This window comes from Budorcas taxicolor, chromosome 5 (genome assembly GCF_023091745.1).
Source record: "Budorcas taxicolor isolate Tak-1 chromosome 5, Takin1.1, whole genome shotgun sequence".
In the NCBI taxonomy this organism is placed as follows: domain Eukaryota; kingdom Metazoa; phylum Chordata; class Mammalia; order Artiodactyla; family Bovidae; genus Budorcas; species Budorcas taxicolor.
In genome coordinates this window covers 76337009-76354372 of record NC_068914.1, presented here as the reverse complement: position 1 = coordinate 76354372, position 17364 = coordinate 76337009, and the positions used below count along the sequence as shown (strand labels likewise).

Here is a 17364-nt window from a genome sequence, read left to right as displayed (position 1 = left end):
GAATGTAGACACCTTACTTCTGATCATGCAGGGCCAGCTTTATCTGATCAACAGTCCCCTTGAGAACTAGAAAAAGATAAATGAAAAGGAAAATGCATTTGTTTGAAAGTACTGGAAAGTCTAACAAGTCTGTCAAGAGTCAGATAATAAGACCTCACAGGGAAGAGAAGAATACTGGGATGAGCTGGATCTTCTGCATTAACTGTCTCCTCAAGGCCTCTGTCTATTTGCAAGTGGCACATGGCCAAGAGACTGAGAAGCCTAGCAGAAACTAACAGCTAAGAGGCTGAGAACATTAGCTGAGCTTTTGGCAGTTGATGGGTATATGGACACAAAACTTGAAGTTCATGGATACCAAAGCAGCCAGGATTTATTGGGCCAAGATTCCCCAGAAAAGCAAAATGTTTTAAGGTGAGCCTGACATTCTGCATCAGTTTTCCCCAGGAGATACGTTTATGCCATATGCACCACATGATAAGAGGATAACAAGCTGAATAGAAAGTAGAGGCTATGGGGCTGAGAAGCCAAGCAGATCTATCTGTAGAGCTGAGGACCCACCAAGAAGGGGTGAGTGGTAATTATTCCTTTAGTTAGAACCATGGAGGGTCATGGAAGCACTATACCATAAGAGTAAGACTGAACAAGAAATAGAACAAAGCGAAAGTCATTCTTTCCTGTACTAAGATAGGATAAGCCAGACTCTCAATTTCATTTCTAAAAATGTCAGATATTCCTTAAAACAGGACTAAACGAGTCAAAAAAAAAAAAAGAAAGAAAGAAAGAAAAAGACCATAGGAACAGACTCACTGGAGATCTCAGATAGTAGTTATTAGACATGTGTTTTATTCTTTTCATATTCATTCATCCATTTGTTTGTTCAATAAAATTTGCCTTTTTTTGTATCTTTATATAATTGACAAATAACATTGTGTGAGTATAAAGCACACAGCAGGATGATTTGATACACATGTATATTGTGAAATAATTACCACAATAACGGTTCTGTCCCTGGGTCAGGAAGAATCCCTGGAGTAGGAAATGGCAACACACTGCACTATTCTTGCCTGGAAAATTCCATGGACAGCAAAGCCTGGCAGGCTACAGTCTATGGTGTTGGAAAGAGTCAAACATGATCAAGTGAATGAGCACAGCAAGGTTAATTAACACATTCATCACCTCAGGTAATTACCATTGTGTGGATATATGCTGAGGACAGTTAAGACCTACTCTGTTAGAAAATTTAAAGAATGTAATACAATGTTAACTAGTCACCATGCTGTACATTAGATTCCCAGAATTTATTCATTTTATAATTTGAAGTTCATACCCTCTGACCAGCAACTCATTTCCCCCAATCTTCAGCCCCTGACAACCACCAATCTTCTCTCTGTTTCTAAGAGTTTAGATTTTTTAGATTCTATATATAAGTAAGATTATACATGAAGAAGGCAATGGCACCCCACTCCAGTACTCTTGCCTGGAAAATCCCATGGACGGAGGAGCCTGGTGGGCTGCAGTCCATGGGGTCACTAAGAGTCGGACACAACTGAGCGACTTCACTTTCACTTTTCACTTTCATGCATTAGAGAAGGAAATGGCAATCCACTCCAGTGTTCTTGCCTGGAGAATCCCAGGAACGGTGGAGCCTGACGGGCTGCCATCTATGGGGTCGCACAGAGTCGGACACGACAGAGGTGACTTAGCAGCAGCAGCAGGTTATACAGTATTTCTCTTTCCCTTTTTGACTTATTTCACTTAGCTTGCTGCCCTCCAGGTCAATCCGTTTTGTCACAAATGGTAGGATTTCCTTTTTGTGGCTGAATAATACTCCATTGTATAGATATACCACATTTTCTTTAACCATTCATCCACTGGCATACACTTAAGATTGTTCCCATGTCTTGGCTCTTGTGAATAAACTGCAGTGAACGTAGTAATGCAGATATCTCCTCAATTAATTATTTCTCTTCCTTTGGGAATATACTTAGAAGGAGTATATACCCAGAAGGAGGATGCTGAATCATACATCAGTCCTATTTTTTTCATTTTTTTGAGGACCCTCCATACTGTTTTCTATAATGGCTATACTAATTTATATTCCCAACAACAGCGCACAAGGGTTCCTTTTTTTCCACATCCTTGGCAACACTTGTTATCTATTCAGACATGCATTTTTTAAATGACTTTGATTAATATGTTCAAGAAAATATATGAAAAAATGGAGAATGTCTCTATAGGACTGGATTCTATAAAATATAACCAACAGTAAACTCTAGAGCTGAAAAATATAATAACCAAAATTAAACAGATTAGAAACAGAAGAAGATAATAAAACTAGAATGTGGGTCAACAAAAAATATCCTAACTGAAAGAGATTTTTTTTTAAAGAGATAAATATAGCATAAAATCATCAAAGTCTTGTGGAAAATAGTAAAGATCTAACATATTTAGAATTATAGAAAGAGAAGACAGACAGAATGGGACAGAGCAATATAATTTCATATGGAAATGCAGTTAAACAGAAATTGAAAAATTAGAAAAGTGAAAAGGGGACATTATCATAATACAGAGATAGTAATCACAGGAACTGGGGCTAAAGGAACAAAGATAAGAGGTTGGATTATTAGCAACTGAAAGCCTGCAAGAGATTCTCTGTGAGCTGGGACTCAGATCCCTCAGGGGGATGCTCTCCATCTGTGCTGCCATCTCAGGAGCTCAGAGAAGGGGGTGTCTTATGGAGCTGGGAAGGGGCGCTTTCTTGCTGCTTCTATGTCTGAGAGGGCATGGGAGACTAGTTCCAGGAGTGCTGAAAAAAGCTGAAACTGAAACCCCAGCTATTGTGGTGGGCACGGGAGGTGATGTTAATAGAAAATTAGTAGTCTGCCTTTAGTGCCACAGCCTAAGAGCAGTGGTATGGCCAAGAAGAAATATACTTTCCATATTCTGCACATCGCAAGCATAAGCGTGGGTTTAGAGACAAGAGTAGTTCAGTAACCACTATGAACCTCCAGAAAGATCAATACAAAAGAAACCACATCTAGGCATTCATAATAAAATACTGAAAAACAAAGACACAAAGAACAATTTTAAAACAGCCTGAGACAAAAGACAAATTGCCTTTAAACAGTACAGAGACAGGCTGCGACCTGGGGACCTTTGCTGCAGTGTTTGCACCTGAACAAACATCTCCTCCAGTGACAGAATACATAAAGGACTGAAATTAACTGCAAGCGTGTGCAACTGGGGCAAATCAAGAGCAACAAGATACAAAGAGACCAAAACCCAATTGCTACTTCTGAGGCGTCAGTAGCAAAAACAGGCTATGACCTAGGACCCCTGTAAACAGCACCAGCAAGGGGGTGGGCAGACCATCTAAGTCATCCACTGGCCTGAGCCATGTGTCTGCCCCTACCCTCAGCCCATTTAAGGGACTAGGTCACCCCACCAGCTCAAGGAGTGAGCAAGGGCCCCTGTTACTTCTTTTCACTTCCTCCAGCTGCAGCAAGTCCCAGTAAAGCCTTGCCTGAATGTCTTGTCTGACCTCACATCAATTCGTATTGATTAAATAAAGAGTTTAAGAATCCAGGCTGGTAAGGGTATCACCTTTAGACATGGGGCAACTGTGGTCCAGGCCTGAAACTGTGTTTTAGGACTTGTTTGACCTCCTTCCCCGCCTGTTATTCTTCACAGGGTGAGGGTCTTGCAGAGTTAACTGGATACAGCCAACCACAACCAGCACACTCTGCAGCTCCTGCTCCAAAGAGCTGGGCCTCAGAAATCTCTGCCCAAACAACCTCAGGTCGCTTCTGGGTCTCAGGGCCCTCTTTCCACAGAGGCTCACACACCAGGCCAGAGGAGTGAGCATTGAGCTCCACGGTGTGTGCTGAACTATGCAATCATGTACAGACTCCCTCACTTCATGAATGACCCAAGGGCCTCCATTTGTACCTTTTACTCGGGAAATAAGTAAATGTGAGCCAACATTAGACTGAAATTGATTTCCCAACAGAAATGACGGAAGCCTAAAGACTGTGGGTTAATATTCCAGAAAGCATGAAAGAAAATAAATGCAAATGCGCTCTATGATCAAAATGTACTTCAAAGGGAAAGAAAACATACCTCATAAAGCCCTGGCGAGGCGAGGAGAGACGAGGCCCACGCCCTGCGCGCTGGATGCCTGGTTCCACACCACTGTTTACCGTGTGGTTTGGCACCAACAGACGGATTCGGCTCCTCCAGATCAGGTGGCCGGTGGCAAGAACGAAGAGGACTGTGAAGAAGGTTCGAGCTTAGAAGGCAGCCTGCCCCAGAGCCAACGCAAGCACAGCTCTCCTCATGGCCCCTCTGCAGCACTCACCGGTGCTTTGGCCCTTGGCCTCCGTCCAACCACGCGAGCCGGTTCCGCCCACCTGGCGGCACCATGGCAACCGTGATGAAACTTAAAGCTGGTTTCTTCAAGCTGGCTCCTTCGGCCATGGCGCTAGGATAATGGAGGACAAGCTGGTGGAAGTCCTCGAGACCTGGGAGAGTGAGGAGCAGAAGCCGTGCGTGGCACCCTGAGAATCATCAAACCCCGCAAGCAAGTGCATATCTGGTCCATCCCCATCCTGTGCCAGTGCGGCTCCTGGGAGGTCACTGAGGGCTACTGGGTCCAGCAGAGCTTAGCATTGCACACCCTTCAAAGTAAGTATTGGTTAGTGCGAAGATGCGAGTGTAGATAAAGTAAAAGCTTTGGTTTGCCTGATGATGTATAAATGTGCTATGTTGATGTGCCATTTGGCGGCGCTAAAGCTGATGTTAAGCTCAGTCCCGGGAACCATACTGATAATACAGTGGAAAATATCACAAGGAGGTTCACCACGGAGCTGGAAAAACAGAGCTTTATTGGTCCTGGCATTGATGTGCCTTCCCCAGTCAGGGCCACAGGTGAGTGAGAAAATGTCCTGGATTGCTGATACCTGTGCCAGCACCGATGGGCACTGAGATATTAATGCACATGCCTGCTATTACTGGTAAATCCATCAGAGTGGCATCCACAGAAATATCCCTGCCACTGGTCATGGTGTTTGCCATGGGACTGAAAATTTCCTCAATGAAGTTTCTTACACAAGCATTTTACGAATACACTGGGGTTTGGAGCTAAAACATTTTTTCAGAGATTCAGCAATGTGGGCCTATACTGTATGGCATATTTACATCATATTGATGCTAAATGTGTTGATGGTGGTGCAGTCGATGGGAGCATATGAAATTCAGATGGCACTGACCCAAAGGAACTAGAATACTTCAAATTGCAACATGAATCAATTCTGGACTTCCCCAAAGCAAAACCCTTGGAAGGAAGCATCTTAGAAGCAGTCTGTGACATACCAGTCCCTGCAGCCAATGAGAAGCAGTTGACCAAATCCAGTGCACTGAAAGCAAGGATCATTGCTGAAGCTGCCAGTGGGTCAATAACTCCAGAACCTTAGGTTTTTCTGAGGAAGAACAGTATGGTTATTTCTGATCTCTACTTGAATGCTAAGGGCTTCCCTGGTGACTCAGACAGTAAAGAATCGGCCCACAATGCAGGAGACCAAGGTTCGATCCCTGGGTCGGGAAGATCCCCTGGAGAAGGGAATGGCAACCCACTCCAGTATTCTTGGGCTTCCCTGGTGGCTCAGATGGTAAAGAATCTTTCTGCAATGCAAGAGACCTGGGTTCAATCCCTGGGTTGGGAAGATCCCCTGGAGAAGGGAATGACAACCCACTCTGGTATTCTTGCCTGGAGAATCCCATGGACAGAGGAGCCTGGCGAGCTACAGTCCACAGGGTCTCAAGAGTTGGACACAACTGAGCAACTGACGCTCACACACACACACTTGAATGCTAAGGGAGTGGCTGAGGAATAGAGTCATGTCAGCTATGGCCGTTTGACCTTCAGATATGACAGATTCTACCCACCACTTGCTCACATTTTTTCAAGAGAATTCAGAAAGAAAATTTGGAGGCTGTGGTGGAAATAGTCCCATTGCACCCACAGCAGATTCTAAAACAGAGTGCCAGGTACATCCAAGAAAGATATTGTGTAGTTTGGTTTAGCTTACACTATGGAATTTTCTGCCAGGCAAATCATGCCCACAGCCACAAAGGATAACCCAGGATTGGCTGCCTATGTCAGTGCCATTGAGAATGTCTTTGGGGTATACAATGAAGCTGGTTAACTTCTTCACTACCCTATTGATCTATAACTTCTGCTAAACTATCGTAAGTTCTATAACCACAGATATCTTTTTGTTACGGACATTATTCTCAACAAGTCAACCCAAATCAGCCCTTTAAGAAAGAAATTAAGGTTTAGAATATCTAGACAGGTTGAAGAGTGTGAAAGTATTACAGAAATTAACTGTGCCAGAGGGCTGTTTGGAATATCATACCTTTAAATAAAAAGACTCTTTTCATCTAGTCATGTTCCCTTGCTCCATAGCTTGTTCTCAATATGTTAGTTACCTGTTGTTTGACCTCAGTAATCAGTTGCTTGCAATATTTTGCTCTGGCCAAGTCTGAGATGGGACTGTAACTTTGCATTTAAGAAGTGGGTGTTTAGCATTTTCAGAAAGTGGGATGGTCCGTAAGTGAGTTTTATTACTTCACATCAGCAAAATAACTCAATTTCACAGGTTGCAAGCAAAAATAACAGTTGTTACTCTTTATGCAATCTATTATTTTAGAATGAAATAAGGACACGATGCTGTGATAAAATTGCCTTTAATCACTTAAGCCTATACTGGAAGCAATGAATGCTTATAAACATGAATTTGGAAAGCTAGCATTTTTATGATATCAGCAGTATCATTTGTAGCTCATCAGTTCTGTATTGTTATCCTACAAACATAAAAAGCTAGATGGATAATTGCTACAGTTTTGAATATAACAACTATCCATCTATAGAAGATAGATGGTGGAGGCTGTTTTTGTTAGGCTCTTTGAATTTGCTAAATGCAAATATGACATGCAGTCCAAAAAATGCAGTAATCTCCTTATCATGTTAATTAGTTTTTCATTTCTCTAATTACCTATTGAATTCAAGTAGAGTATAATAATTCAAGTAGAGTAACCCAGAAAAATACTACTTAGTCTCCTTGTCTGGAGTCTGCCTGGCAGCTCTAAGCACTGCCGATGTCCCCAGCCCTGCCTGATTTTGTATCCCTTTTCTTTTAGAGGCCTCACATATACACACAAGCTTAATTGACACAGTGGAGCTTAAAATATTGAGTTGAGTGTTTTGTTTGGGATTTTCTGGTTAAGGCCTTTTGAACAGCAGAATATCAGTGAAATACTAGACATTATTTATGTAATGAATGAGTTATTTTTTAAAAACAGTCATTCTCTTTCAGAAATTTCTAATTACTTTGTAACTTTATGACTTAACCTTAATATGTTAGTTACCTGTTGTTTCACCTCAGTAATCAGTTGCTTGCAATATTTTGCTCTGGCCAAGTCTGAGATGGGAATAAAAATAACTGTTTAAAATTTACCTTTTCAAAACAAAAAAAAAATGAAAGGGAAATATTTTCACACAAGAAATAGCTGAAGACATTTGGCACCAATATACTTTCCCAACAGAAATAACTGAAAGTATTTATACAGAAGGAATAAGTTCCTAAATGGAAACATTTTGAAACAGAGGAATGAATTTAGAGCAGCTGAAAGTTTGAATATGTAGGTAAATTTAAATGGCTATTGATCTCATAATAACAATAATGTCTTGAGGTATTATACACACATGTACATATATATACATACATACACACATAATCAAAATACATGATAATAACTTTACAAAAGGCTGGAGAGGGACAAAAGTTTAAAACTATGCTGAGATCTTTATATTGTCCCCAAAATACTATAAAGTACTCATTTACGGGATGCATATGCCAATATAGGACTTCCTAGGTGGCTCAGTAGTAAAGAATATGCCTGCCAAGCAGGAGACACAGGTTTTATCCTTGGGTCAGAACTATCCCCTGGAGAAGGAAATGGAAACCCACTCCAATATTCTTGCCTGGAAAATCCCTTGGACAGAGGAACCTGGTGGGCTACAGTCCATGGGGTCACAAAGAGTCGGACATGATTTAGTGAAACAACATCAACATATGCTAATATCCAGGGTAACAACTAAAACAAGGGTAAAATTTTGTCTCTTAATGGAAAGAAAAGATTTTTTCTTTTTTCTTTTTTAATATAAATTTATTTATTTTAATTGGAAGTTAGTTACTTTACAATATTGTCTTGGTTTTGGCATACATCAACAGGAATCCACCACAGGTATACATGTATTCCCCATCCTGAACATCCCTCCCTCCTCCCTCCCTGTACTATCCCTCTGGGTCATCTCAGTGCACCAGCCCCAAGCATCCAGTATCATGCATTAAACCTGGACTGGCGATTCATTTCATATATGATATTATACATGTTTCAATGCCATTCTCCCAAATCATCCCACCCTCTCCCTCTTCCACAGAGTCCAAAAGACTGTTCTATACATTGGTGTCTCTTTTGCTGTCTTGAATACAGGATTATCGTTACCATCTTTCTTAAATTCCATATATATGCATTAATATACTGTATTGGTGTTTTTCTTTCTGGCTTATTTCATTCTATAATAGGCTCCAGTTTCATCCACCTCATTAGAACTGATTCAAATGTGTTCTTTTTCATGGCTGAGTAATACTCCATTGTGTATATGTACCACAGCTTTCTTATCCATTCGTCTGCTGATGGACATCTAGGTTGCTTCCATGTCCTGGCTATTATAAACAGTGCTGCAGTGAACATTGGGATACATGTGTCTCTTTCCATTCTGGTTTCCTCAGTGTGTATGCCCCGCAGTGGGATTGCTGGGTCATAAGGCAGTTCTAGTTCCAGTTTTTTAAGGAATCTCCACAGTGTTCTCCATAGTGGCTGTACTAGTTTGCATTCCCACCAACAGTGTAAGAGGGTTCCCTTTTCTCCACACCCCCTCCAGCATTTATTGCTTGTAGACTTTTGTATCACAGCCATTCTGACTGGTGTGAAATGGTATCTCATTGTGGTTTTGATTTGCATTTCTCTGATAATGAGTTATGTTGAACATCTTTTCATGTGTTTGTTAGCCATCTGTATGTCTTCTTTGGAGAAATGTCTATTTAGTTCTTTGGCCCATTTTTTGATTGGGTCATTTATTTTTCTGGAATTGAGGTGCAGGACTTGCTTGTATATTTTTGAGATTAGCTGTTTGTCAGTTGCTTCATTTGCTATTATTTTCTTCCATTCCAAAGGCTGTCTTTTCACCTTGCTTATAGTTTCCTTTGTTGTGCAGAAGCTTTTAAGTTTAATTAGGTCCTGTTTGTTTATTTTTGCTTTGTTTTCCAATATTTTGGGAGGTGGGTCATAGAGGATCCTGCTGTGATTATGTTGGAGAGTGTTTTGTCTATGTTCTTCTCTAGGAGTTTTATAGTTTCTGGTCTTAAGTGGGCTTCCCTGGTGGCTCAGAGGGTGAAGTATCTGCCTGCAATGCAGGAGACCTGAGTTTTATCCCTGGGCCAGGAAGATCCCCTGGAGAAGGAAATGGCAACCCAATCCAGTACTCTTGCCTGGAAAATCCCATGGACAGAGAAGCCTGGTAGACTACAGTCCATGGGATCACAAAGAGTCAGACACGACTTCACTTTTTAGATCTTTAATCCATTTTGAGTTTATTTTTGTGTATGGTGTTAGAAAGTGTTCTAGTTTCATTCTTTTACAAGTGGTTGACCAGTTTTCCCAGCACTACTTGTTAGGTTAATCCAAAAGAAAGTAATAGAGAAAAAGGATATCAAACAGGTATAACAGTAGTAAGATGGGAAGTTAAATCACTAAGTATAGTAAATGTGATGGACTAAATACTGACTAAAAGAGATTATCAGCCAAATTCTGCTTTATCTTAAATATCAGATACAGAAAGTTTGACGACAAAGGCACAAAAAAATGCTACCTCTTCAAAGCTTGTAAGGCAACAATAGGGGCTACCCCTGTGGTTCAGCTGGTAAAGAACGTACCTGCCAATGCAGGAGATGCAAGAGACACAGGTTCATCCCCTAGGTCAGGAAGATTCCCTGGAGAAAGGAATGGCAACCCACTTCAGTATTCTTGCCTGGAAAATTCCACAAACAAAGGAGCCCTTGGGGTTGAAGAGTCAGACATGATTGAGCACACACACACCAAGGCAGCAATAAGATCTTGGTCAAAGGCTCTCCTTTGTCTTTTTCCAGGGAGAGATGTTAGAATTGGAGAGGTAAATCTGAGATTGTTGAAGTGGGGTGGCACTCACAGTCAATTCTAGTTTGTACACATGAGGCAATATCAGTAACCTACCCAGAGGTGCTTTTGGAAAATCTGCAGTCTAATTCAAAAGAATAGCAGTTGTTCAGTTGGTAAGTCAGGTCCAACTCTTTGCAACCCCATGAACTGCAGCATGCCAGGCTTCCCTGTCCTTCACTATTTCCCCAAGTTTGCTCAAACTCATGTCCATTGAGTTGGTGATACCATCCAACCATTTCATCTCCTGTCACCCTCTTCTCCTCCTGGCCTCAGTCTTTTCCAGAATTAGGGTCCCTTCCAATGAGTCACCTCTTCACATCAGGTGGCCAAAGTATTGGATCTTCAGTTTCAGCATCAGTCTTTGCAATGAATATTTTGTGTTGATTTCCTTTAGAATTGGCTTGTTTGATCCCCTTGCTGTCCAAGGGATTCTCAAGGGTCTTCTTCAGCACTCTAGTTCAAAAGCATCAATTCTTTGGTGCTCGGCCTTCTTTATGGTCCAAAAAAATAGAGATAGTAGCATTTGAGAAGCAATATTCTCTTTAGCTCAAACATACAGGTATAGTCCTGGACCTGGGATCACTGGAGCTGCTAAAAATAAAATTAAATGTTTTTTAAAAGCCCAGTGTCCAGAAATCTCTTTTAAAAGGCTCCACATTTACCACTCCTCATTTTCAGGTCAGACACACAATGACTTAATTGAGTTAGAAAGCCTTTTATGATTCTATCATGTCTTTAATTAAAATATCTGAATTTCATATTCTAATTGTTCAATTAAGTCACTGCTTTATGGATTTTAAAAGGTCCTTAAAATACCTGTTTCTAGGACCTTGATAGTATTTCAGCTGCTGTTTCAGTTAAAGAGTAAGCAAAGTACCAAGGAGAAATGTCTATTCTTACTGAAATCTTTTTTGAATCTTCCATAAACATTGGAAGTGGCCCTATATCAACCACCTTTTAGCATTATGTCACTCTTTGTTCTTGGGAGATTCTCTCCTAGGCCAATTTTGAGTAGTTTTTCTCCTGTTAACATCTGGGATATTGCATTAGTAACGTCCGCAGCAGAGACTTTGGTGAGTGACAGAGAGTATGTTTTTGTAACAGGCATTGTCGCGTGGCTTGGACACTTCCATTCCTATTTATAGCATGTATCCAACTGGCTGCCTTCAGAAAGCAGACCAATGCATCACCTTGGTATGCCAGTTCTCTGAGTCAGTAATTGGGTTATTTTGCTGAGCATCTATGTGATCTACTCTAATTTTCTTTCTAAAATCCCATAAGTCTTCCACAACTGTTCTTTACACACAGCATTCTTTAACTGTTCATCCATCAAACATTTACTAGCTAGACCACTGGGTCACTGGCTATGGCCTAAGTCTGTGATAACCTGACTTTTTATGTACCATTTTACCAATTAGGACTTTGTTCTAGAGCAAAATTATTTTTGTACTGCTAGTGAACTGCTTTCAGTTCAGTACATTGTACAGAATACTTTTGCCTTTTCAACAAGGGATTTACTGTCCATTGGGCACATAGCTGGAGAAGGAAATGGCAACCCACTCTAGTATTCTTGCCTGGAAAATCCCATGGACAGTGGAGCCTGGCAGGCTACAGTCGGAGTTGCAAAGAGTCAGACAAAATAGCCACTGAGCAAGGCATGCATGGCCACATAGCAGCAGGCTTCTACAAGCAATGTCATTTTTCAATACAGGAGCTCCCACTAGTGGAGCAAGCAGACCATTACACTTCAATGAGAAGGGGGTCATAAAAGTCAGATCATTCAGATCCTGCCAATAGAGAGGCTACCTACTCATGAATATGAAACCATGTCCAAGCCACTGTGTCCTTGTCTTTTGAAGTAAAATGCTGATTCAAGAATTAATGATTGGGAAATGTGCAGATACAGAAACAAAGAATAGTTGTTGGACTAGGGAACTGATAACAATTTAGACTGTAATTCTGCCACATAATAGTATTACCAAACACCCAGTTCCCCGAAAGATAGAAAGGCCTGATACATATTCCTAAGTTGTTTTACAGAAAGCAGATTCCCCTCCAGATGAAAACTGTGACCACAAGAACATACACCCTAGATTGGTTGAAACCAGAAGGCTGATGCTGCTTGAAACTTCATCTCGATGCCAACCAGTCCCAGAACTGTCCACGAGCTGATCACATCCTGCTCCCTGGACATTATAAAACTATTCACTACCTCCTCTGGGGTGGGTCAGACAGTCTTCAGGGAATTAGCCCACTGCAGCCCCTTTTCCCCGGGCAAAGCAATAAAAGCTACTCTTTCCTACTTCACCCAGAATTCTGTCTCCGTTTCTATTTGCCACCGGTGAACAGAGGCTGAGTTCCACCAACAAATAATGTACACTCACTCCATCTCAGCATATTCCTAAGTATAGCATTTGCATTTTTTCAAGGAATTTTGTTGTACAGCGCTCTCTTTGTATGAATGTCTTCCTTAAATCACTCATATCTTGGTAATTGGTTGTCCTTCAGCCAAATGGGTTGTTTCCATCAGAGCTTAACAGCATGCTAGGAGCTGTGTGTGAAGTGGGTTGTACTTAGTCACAGCATAATTTTCTAATTCAAAACACCACTAACTGCCATTGGGTGGCACAGTTAGACTTTCGCTAATAACTTCAGTCTACCTGAATGTTAATAGTAGACATGTATAAAATCATTGGTCCATTAATATTACATAGTAACAGAGGTGCAGCTTGTATTACTACCCTTTGAATATCCTCAAAGATATCCTTTGTTCCAGTTTATTCTTATTTAGTCTTTTTCCCTAGTTAACTCTATAAGAGATGACAGGATACACAAATGTGCTGTGTATCCACTAGAACCTATCGCTCCACAAGACTTTGTCCCTTTTCTTGTTACTAGGACCCAATGCAGATAGTAATTTATTCCTTACTATTTAGGAAATGTTACTAGAGGCCTCAACTTGGGATATCCCCAAATATTTGATTTGTTTCAGCCCTAAATCAGTCACCCTTGACTACTTCTTCACATGGTAATTTCCAAATTCTCTTGGCTTCCTTTTCCAAAGAGGAAATTTTATTAGCAATAATATTGATGATAATAATAATATATTAATATATTAATTTTATATTATTATTATATTGAGGATATTATCAATGTCATGAATCAACTTACTTTTGGAAGTGGTCCTATCTAAATCCGGTTGTGACAGGGACAGTATGATGCACAATTCAGGTACCCGTGTAGAAGGGCAGTAATTGAATAATGGAGTCCATCCTGCAGGAAGAGGAACTGTATTTGACCTGCTTTCCAGAATGAGGTATAAAAAAACCGAGTCACTTTAAGCAAAGCATTGACCTTCAACCTGCTGAACTATCCCCATATCTGGCATAGCCAAGGCTGTGGATAGAAGCACTTAAAAATTCAATAGTCAATAGTCAGCTGTTCGATGTTTTCCGTAAGCCTTACAGGAATATTACAGAGAGAGTTAGAAGAGACTTGCACTCCTATTCTAACGCTTCTTAATAAGGGCTGAGGTTCACTGTTCTCTTGTATTCAGGTACTGACTAATACTTACTATAAAAGAGGGTGCGGGCAGTGCTAATGGAGCCCACTTAACATGTAATTGGAACCAAGCAAAGAGCGAACTTTCCCAACATTTGGCTACAAGCTGATAATAGCAAGGCCCTCTACCCGAGTACCTCCTCTCTTCAACACACTTGGGCCAATGTGACGTCACCTCAAGATGTACATCTCTCACTTCTCATTTCCTGTCTACACTTTTCCTTGACCTTGATACCTTCTGCCACAAAATCAGCACAACATCTCCAGGTTTATTTTGGGTCCCTGAACATTGCTTTCTGATTTCCCTGCAAATACAACAGACATCATGTAGCAGAATTCCTAGAGAAGCTAGCATGTTTTCAGTGTTAAAAAGCATAGAGGTTATTGTAATACTAATTTGGGGATGATCATGGACAAATTTAAGAGATGAGATAATAAAGATAGAAATGAGGTTTTTCATGCCTATACACAGAATTACCAGAGCCAAGTATCTTCAACAGCCGTATGGTTTTCAATAAAAAAAAATTTTTTTTTTGCTTAATAAGCTGAGACATTTGGAGAATTGATATCCTTTTTCACACTGTAGCAGCTAATGGTGCAATGTGCTGTGTTCAGTCACATGTGTCTGACTCTGAAACCCCATGGGCTGCAGCCTGCCAGCCTCCTCTGTCCATGGGATTTTCCAGTCAAGAATACTGGGTGGAGTGGGTTGCCATTTCCTTCTCAAGGGGATCTTCCTGACCCACAGATAGAACCTGCATCTCCTGCATTGCAGGCAGATTCTTTACCACTGAGTCACCTGGGAAGCCCTCTATTTCTTATGCTTATATACAAAACTGACAGAGGGAGAAGGAAAATCACTAGGAAACACTGCAGTCTGAATGATAACATTACAGCACATCATAATCTATTATGACTCAACTCATGATCCACTCAACAAGTAAATACTTCTTGAAATAAAATCTTAATCACTAAGCCTTGAAATTGTCCTACAGCTATTGCAAGGTCTGAGGATATATAGATTCATCATACTACAAAAAGTTTACTGGGTAGTTTAAGCAAATGGCTGGTTACTGAGTTTTTCTCCTTTAAGTTTGTCATAATTTTCTACTCATTTTATCTTCAGCTCACATGTACTTTGGAGTGGGAAATGGCAACATACTCCAGTAGTCTTGTCTGAAAAATCCCATGAACAGATGAGCCTGGTGGGCTATGGTCCATGGGGTTGCAAAGAGTTAGATATGACTGAGCACGCATGCACACACTCACACACACACACACACACACACACACACACACACACACACACATGCATGCACCTGTGCTAAGTCACTTCAGCCATATCTGACTCTTTGCAATGCTATGGGCCATAGCCCGCCAGGCTCCTCTGTCCTTGGCATTCTCCAGGCAAGAATACTGGAGCGAGTTGCCGTGCCCTCCTTTAGGGGACCTTCCTGACCCAGGAACTGAACCATGTCTGTTACGTCTCCTTCATTGGCAGTCTGGTTCTTTACCACTAGTGCCACTTGGGAGGCCCACATACACATATACATAGTGTCAACTGAAACATATTTTTTATTAGGAAAATAGTTAAATACCCTCTGCCTCCTCTTTTCCTATGAAACTCCTTAGCAAGAGTTCACATTTTGTAGTTCTGGTCATTGCTTCAACTTAAGAGATTCCAAATGCCACATTTAAGGGAGTCCCATTGACACTACTGACTACAAAGTCTTACCTCAAGTTCTCACCACAGGGAATAACTGGCTCTGCTTCAGCCATCCTCTGGGCAACTGATGCCTGGGAGTCAAACTCTGACTACTTCAGAACAGCTGAGGATCAATCAGACTGATGCATTCTATAAATGGCTGAGACTAACCATTTAGAAAAACAGGTGCAAATGAAGAGGTGGCAGGATGATGGTGTCTCGGACAATCTGAGAGAATTGCCCTATATTATTTCACTTTAACAATGAAGAATACAAGAAAACATTTTCAGTAGAATCTTATAATGTCAGTCATAAAGCCAGATGTAAAGCAAATATTTTCTCCAGATTATTTTCATTCTTAGCAGGTGAATCAAACATAAGCCCTGCAGCCGCACTGGGGAACAGACCATCTTCTGAAGCAGATGTACAGGTAACCATACATTTGGGTACTGGGAAAAGACTGGGGTGTGTTCATGACTGAACAGCTGGAAAGTAAGGGCTCAAAGTCCCCCTTAGATGGGTTATGAGTTTATTGGGAAGAGGGCAGTAAAGGAATGGCCAGGGACAGAAAAATAGACTCAGCCACTATGACAAGTCCTACAAGTGACCCAAAGGTCCAATTCTAGTACATCAGATCAAAGCTGGAACTCACGGATAACATCCAGTGTTCAAATAGAGTATTTCTGTATATCAGACCTGAGTGAGTAGAAACAAAGTCAAGGGACACAGAAAGGTCTTGGTGCTGAAATATTGAGAAAAGTGTATCAGGATGAAAGTCAAAGGATAAATCCAAATATCTGCACAATTGAGATATATAGGACTGACTGCTTGCTCTATTTCCTTCCTTAGGAAGCCTTCTTAGGGGAATTAACAAACACACACTATTATCTATAAAACAAGCAACAAGACCTGCTGTATAATACTCCAGTGCATGCATGCTCAATCATGTCCGACCCTTTGCGACCCTGCAGACTGAAGCCCCCCAGGGTCCTCTGCCATGGAATTTTCCAGACAAGAATACTGGAGTGGGTTGCCATTTCCTCTTCCAGGGGATCTTCCCAACCCAGGAATTGAACCCACGTCTCCTGCACTGCAGATGAATTCTTTGCTGGATGTACTGTATAGTACAGGGAACCATATTCAATTTCTTATAATAACCTCTAATAGAAGAGAATCTGAATATATGTATATATCACTGAATATCACTGAATCACTATATACCCAAAACCAACAAACAAAATTAACTGTACTTCAATTTTTAAAAAATGGTAAAAAATAAATAAATAACATTTTTATAAAGAAGCCTTAGAATGAGCACAGAAATATTATTTAGTAAGGATTTCTTCTTGTGGCACAGGAAACAGCCACAGTTGGTGATTCCAAAATAATTTAGGTGTCCTGGCAAGCTCTCAAAGTTCTAGGAACATGGAACCCTGCCTTGGGTGCCTGCTCAGTCATGTCCAACTCTTTGCGATCCCATGGACTGTAGCCTGCCAGGCTCCTCTGTCCATGGGATTTCCCAGGCAAGAATACGAGAAAGGGTAGCTATTTCCTCCTCTAGGGGATCTTCCCAACCCAAGGATCAAACCAAATTTCCTACATTGCAGGCAGATGCTTTACCACTGAATCACCAGGGAAGCCCACTTGGGTCCCTACTTTACTACTGTGCCCAAGTGAGTGGTCCACGCCATGGACCCTGGCACAGTACTCCTTTAAATTACTTCTTTATTTGAATGGAGGCCTGACACTTCATGGAAAACACATCCACCCCAGAAAGT

At 41.1% G+C, this 17364-nt stretch overlaps 1 pseudogene; it reads left to right on the top strand.

Moving 5' to 3' along the window:
• The first annotated feature begins 4082 nt into the window (after positions 1-4082).
• Positions 4083-6203, top strand: LOC128048113 (glutamate dehydrogenase 1, mitochondrial-like; annotated as a pseudogene).
• The last annotated feature ends 11161 nt before the right edge of the window (positions 6204-17364 follow it).